The 5895-nt window shown below is 42.6% G+C and overlaps 1 non-coding gene and 1 pseudogene across 1 annotated transcript; both read right to left on the minus strand.

The window, feature by feature from the left end:
- Nucleotides 1-2196: 2196 nt before the first annotated feature.
- On the minus strand, nt 2197-5257 carry LOC142426714 (ER membrane protein complex subunit 4 pseudogene; annotated as a pseudogene).
- Nucleotides 4195-4355, minus strand: LOC142426881 (U1 spliceosomal RNA). Its single transcript, XR_012779767.1, has one exon. It is a non-coding gene; the product is annotated as a U1 spliceosomal RNA (small nuclear RNA).
- Nucleotides 5258-5895: the final 638 nt, after the last annotated feature.

Genomic DNA, 5895 nt, shown 5'->3' on the forward strand with positions numbered 1-5895 from the left:
GTGGTGTCTTATTTATGCTTGATGCATGTTATTCTCCTGCCCATGCTGAATCAGCAAGGATCTTTCTTAGGGCTGGGTTTCTTCCTATGGATTCTTTGAGTTTTTCCTTGTCTCAAAAGACTCTTACTTCTCCATCTATCTTGATTGATAATTTGGCTGAGTAGAGTATTCTTGGGTTTGAATTGTTTTCCTCAATTTTTGCAATATGTTACTCCACTCTCTCCTATTCTTCATAGTTTCTGCTGATATGTCTGAGCATATTCTTATTTGGGAACCTTTATATGTGATTACTGGGTTTTCCCTAGCTGTTCTAATGATTTTCTCCTTTTCCTCAAAGTTGGATAATTTAATTATTATGTGCCTTGCTGACTTCTTCTGGATTCAGTCTAGCTGATGTTCTTTCAGCCTCCTGAATGGTTGCCTGGTTTTCATTCATTAAGCTTGGGAAGTTTTCCTCCAAGAATTCTCTCACTATTGTTGCAGATGACTTCTTGGTTGCGTCTTCATAGCATCGGACATAGCTCTTAGGTTTCCTTCAGCTTCTCTGATGATCTGATTAGATTTTTGTTCGCCTTTGTTAAAATTTTTGTTCATGTTTGTCACTGATGCAATTCTCTGTTTTCTCCAGTCAATTCTAGAGGTCCATGTTTCTGCTACTGGTTTTTATTATCTCCTCCCTAAACTCCTGTATTTCCCTTTGGTCTATAGCATTTATCTCCTCTCTCATTACATCCTTTTTTTGCATTGTTTCCCTCATATCCTATATGACTCCTAGCAGCATTCTGAAATTTTCTTTCTGTGGTAGCTCAATGTCTGCTTCTTCTATGTATGTCATTATGTTTGGGACATCTTTTCCCATTGCCTTTTGTTTCTCCTGTTTGTTCCTAGAGGTCATTGGGGAAGATGGCTATTTGCGTTATGCTGTTTTAAAGAAGCTAGGTGCCATTTTCCAGGGAGTAGAGGAGCTCTGGCTCTCTCTGGGAGACTTGTAGGAATGCTTCTTTGAACTGCCTGCAGCTAATTTCACTATGGAATTAATTTACCACTTTTTCCTCCTGTGGCTTCTCTGTCAGGGGAGTGCCCCAGAAGGCTGGTGGGTTGCCTGTTTTGGTTTTGTGGAGATTGGGCAGAGGTTCCTGCAGCAGCTTTGAACATTGAGAAGTGTTGGCCGAACTGCTTAGGCCCCAAGGCACAGAGACAGGAATTCCCCAGTAACAAGTTGGGTGGAGTATCTCCTGGTGGAGGTCGGCAGTTCTTTTTCCAGACTCAGGCTAGCTGCACAGGGTGGAGCTCACCTAGCTGGGTGTTGCACAGGTATAAATGCCCTAGGATAAGGGGAGTGGTCTGGAGGTCGTTAGTGGAGTGTGAGAGAACAGGGAAGAGACAAAGAGGAGGAAAAAAAATTAAAAAGTCAGCCCGCTGATACTGTGGAGGAATAGAGAGAAGAGAGGGAAACAAAAGTAACAATGTAGCTGAGCCCCAAGGGTTTAGTCCCTCCCTGGAGGTGGTGTCGGCAAGCTGTGGCTGTGCTGAGAAAAGGTCCCTGCACATCCTTCTTAGACTGTGGGGGGATAGAGAGAAGAGAGGGGAATAATAGTATCCAGGTAGCTGAACCTTGATCCCTGCCCGTGGGGCTTCGAGGGTTTAGTCCTTGCCCCAAGGTGGCAGCAAGCTCTGTCTGTGTTGAGATTAAGTCTCCGCGCGACCTCCACATGGTCCAGGCTCCGGCATAGACAGTGGCAGGAATAAGGTTGTGCCCTAGCTGGTCTCCACTGAGGTAAGCCAAAAGCTCCCAGCCCCTCAAACCTTGTGTGTCTGTGCCTACTTATTTTTATGATGCTCCTCCTGTGGTCCAGCAGTGCTGAATTTCTCTCTAAGCATCTCTCCTGGGCTGAATTCTGCCAAGTCCCCCTGGAATGTGTTACTCCATGACCATCTTCCCAGCTCTTCCCAAAGGTTCCACATATCCGCCAATGCACAGAATCCTTGTCAAACTCCCGCCACAGCTCTGGGCATCAGTTTTCGTGTATTTGTATGGAAATTGTCCTTCTATGATTTGTCTCATCATATGAGAGAAATTGTTAACTTATTAACATGAGTGGTAATTTTTAAGGTGAGTAATTATGCATAGGAGGAACAAAATGTATATAAATGAGATCCAAAGTCTTACAGTGCCAAGTGACTATTTTTTCAGGTTCACAAAAGTAGTCTCCATTCTCTCAGGGAGCCACATGAGGCTAACCAATCTGATGCATGTGTCAGCAACAGTCCCACAGACAGCCAATTCCAAACTCACAAAGTTCCCTATGAGATAAACCAAACCCTGAAGAAACTTCTGGCTTGAATTTTCTAGTTGGAAGTGGCTGAAATTGCCATAAGTTTCTGAATAGGTCGCCAGGCCATCATGTACACCTTCATAGTAGAAAAGTGGATATCGTATTGCCAGCCATGCACATAAGAAAGAGGATTCTGGGAATCTGTTTCAGGTCTTGCAGGGTGATATCCCAACAGCACTTCTCTACCAGGATCCAGTCTGTCTCTTGCATGCTAGTATCAGGCACTTCAAAAGAACCAACTGGGTACAGGGAGCCTCCTTGTCCACTGTCCTGGTCAGTTCAGCCCCTGCTGCTTCCTCCAGGCTCACTTAGCTGAATGGCTCACTGGACGCACCAGCCTCTATTGGCCATTAGTTCCTCTTGAACTGTCACGGAAATCTCCCAAAGCGACTAAGCCTCTTCACAGCAACTCAGCAACCATAAAGCCCACTATGCACCCCAACTCCTTCGACTCTGAAATATAGAAATTTTCTATGAATAAATTTTGAGTGATGTAGGAAACATGAAAAAGGGATGGAAGGAATACATTGGTTCACTGTACCAAAAAGAACTAACTAGCTGACATTCCACCTTTTCAGGAGGTAGCAGATGAGCAAGAACCAGTGGTACAGAAGGAAGAAGTTTAAGGTGCACTGAAAACATTAGCTAAAAAGATTCCAGGAATTAATGGGATACCAGTTGAAATGTTTCAACAAGCTGATGAAGCAGTGGAAGCACTCATTCTTCTTTTCCAGGAAATTTGGGATAGAGCTCTTTGGCCAACTGACTGGAAGAGATTCCTATTTGTACCCATTCCAAAAAAAGGTGACCCAAAGAATGCTCAAATTATAAAATAATTTCATTTCTATCACATTCAAGTAAAATATTTCTGAAGATTCTTCAACAATACTTGAAGCAACACATTGACAGAGAGCTGCCAGAGATTCTGACCAGATGTAGAAGAGGCCATAGAACAAGTGGTATCATTGCTGATGTCAGAAGTATCTGTCATGAAAGCAGAGGATACCAGAGAGATGTTGACTTTGGTTTCATTGACTGTGCCAAGGCCTTCCACTGTGTGGATCATAACAAACTATGGATAGCCTGAAGGAGAATGGGATTCCACAGCACTTGTGATCACGTGGAACCTGTACGTGGATCAAGAGATAGTTGTGGGAACAGAGGAAAGGAATTCTGCATGGCTATATATCAGGAAAGGTGTGTGACAGTGCTGTATCCTCTCACTGTACTTATTCAATCTGTTTGCTGACTGAAACCTCAGAATAATTGATTTATGGGAAGAAGAACATGGCATTGGTAGTGGAGGAAGGCTTATTACCAACCGTCTTCTGCAGATGACACAAACTCTTGGAGGTAAACATCAAGAATCGCAGCCTTCAGTATTATAGGATTACAACATGAGTGTAGCTCAATGTAAAGAAGACCAAAACCTCACAAGTAGACCAATAGGTAAACACCATGATAAATGGAAAAAAAGACTGAAGTGGTCAAGGATTTAATCTTGCTTGAATCCACAATCAATACTCATAGAAACAGTTGTCAAGAGATAAAATGATGCATTGCATTGGACAAATCTGCTGCACAGGACCGTTTGGGAGCTTTGAAAAGCAGGGAGGTTGCTTTGAGGACTAAGGTGTGTCTTTGTCAAGCTATGGTATTGTCAATCACCTGATATGCATGTGAAAGTCGAACACTGAATAAGAAAGACCAAAAAGGAATTGATGCATTTGAATGGTGGTGACATCAAAGAGTACTGAAAAGGCCATGGGCTGGAAGAAGGAAAAACAATCCTGTCTCAAAATTCTGACGTAGGAGCAAATTGCTGCTTAAGACAAGGATGGCAAGATTTCTTTTCTTTTAGGGGAGAGCGCAAACGCAGTCCCCCACTACCACAAATTTTGCAGTTGAGTTTCCCACATTTGGGAAATCGCAGGGGTCAGCACACCCGGAGTGCAATGGGTGAGCCTCGTCCTGGGAAAACCACCTTCATGATCATGGTCTCTCCCCTACAGCAAGATTTCTTCGGACACACTTTGGGCATGTTATCAGGATAGATAAATCCTTGGAATAGGACATCATGCTTGGTAAAGTGGAGGGCACAGGAAAAGAGGGAGACCTTGAACTAGATGGATTGACACCAGGGCAGCAACCATGGGATCAAGCATAGGAACATGTCTGAAGATGCAGCAGGACTCGGCTCCATTTCCCTCAGTTGTGCACAGGGATGCTGAGAATCAGAGCCATCTGGATGGCACCAAGCAGGACCATCACCAAACCACCTCTATTTTTTTTTTTTTACTAGACAGAGACTATTTTCAGTATGTTCTGCTGTTAACTATCTCTCCCTAACTGGAAACAGATCGCAGCTGGGTTAACTACAGTTTTAAATACGGCTTAAGTAAGGCTTATATCTAAAGGGAATTTTCTGATGTTGAAAATTTTCTCAAGCCAGAATATGCTCCTATGCCTGTATTTTGGTTTTGTGAGAAGTATCAGTGGGTTCTTGCCTGAAACAACAATACTTCAGGTTCTTTTAAAATGAGAGTGCAGAAAAATCTGATTTTCTCTAAATAAAAATGGTGTACAGAAATGGATCTCTTACTTAAATCCCCTCAACTTCCCAAAGGACAGTAGACACTCTTAAGTAGGCAAAAGCACTTCATATCAAAAAAAGAAAGCTGATTTTATCTTTGTATTTTTAGCCACATTATTTTGAGGAGCAAACACTGTATCATTCATTCTAGGTAAATAGTAAACTGTCGGCTATGCGTGTCTTTCAGCTCATGTGGGCTCATCCCTAAAATACTTACTATTCTTAGAGAGATCAGCGTACAAAAGGAAACATGCTTTGCTCTGTGAATTGCCAGCATTGTATGCACCGTAAACTTCAGCAGGAGGCTGACAGTTTGTAGTTTACCCATGACCCAGGCTGCACATGGACGCCAGAGTTAGCTGGTCCTGCATTAAGTATCACTTACAGATTGATGCCGTGTCCATGAACAACCCTGCTGTTGGCCCCTTAATCCAGTTCCACACAGAGGAATATTTTTAATGACTTGTTAAAGTCCCTTGTCGCCTTAAGACTCAATTACTCAAATTCAGGGACCATAATCTAATTGAATCATTTCAATAAGAAATCATGATTTTCATCTAAATTTTAATTTAATCCACTCCAATGAATTATATGGAGGTCATTAAAGCATCCTTTCAACTTCAGCAAAAAAAAAAAGCATCTTTGTCTTCATAAGGCAGGGTGAGATCCTTATGTGCGGCTAAATTCTTTCAAAATAGACAGCAGTCTCTAGGCTAGTGTTCTCTCTGTGTGTGTCTCTACGTTAGTTTTCTAATTTATACAATGGTGTTAATGGCTTACATGTATGCATGAAATGGAACCAGCACATTGGGCTTTGTATGAAGGGAATAATAAGCTGTGTTTCAAACAACTGATGAGTGATCTGAACAGCATATTCATTTTGGCGGGCTTGGGAAGCAATACTGACCAGCTGAGCTCCCTGCGGAAGGCTGGGATCTGCATCCGTCACAAAGGTAGTCGACGTGA

Source organism: Tenrec ecaudatus, chromosome 14, assembly GCF_050624435.1.
Source record: "Tenrec ecaudatus isolate mTenEca1 chromosome 14, mTenEca1.hap1, whole genome shotgun sequence".
Lineage (NCBI taxonomy): Eukaryota > Metazoa > Chordata > Mammalia > Afrosoricida > Tenrecidae > Tenrec > Tenrec ecaudatus.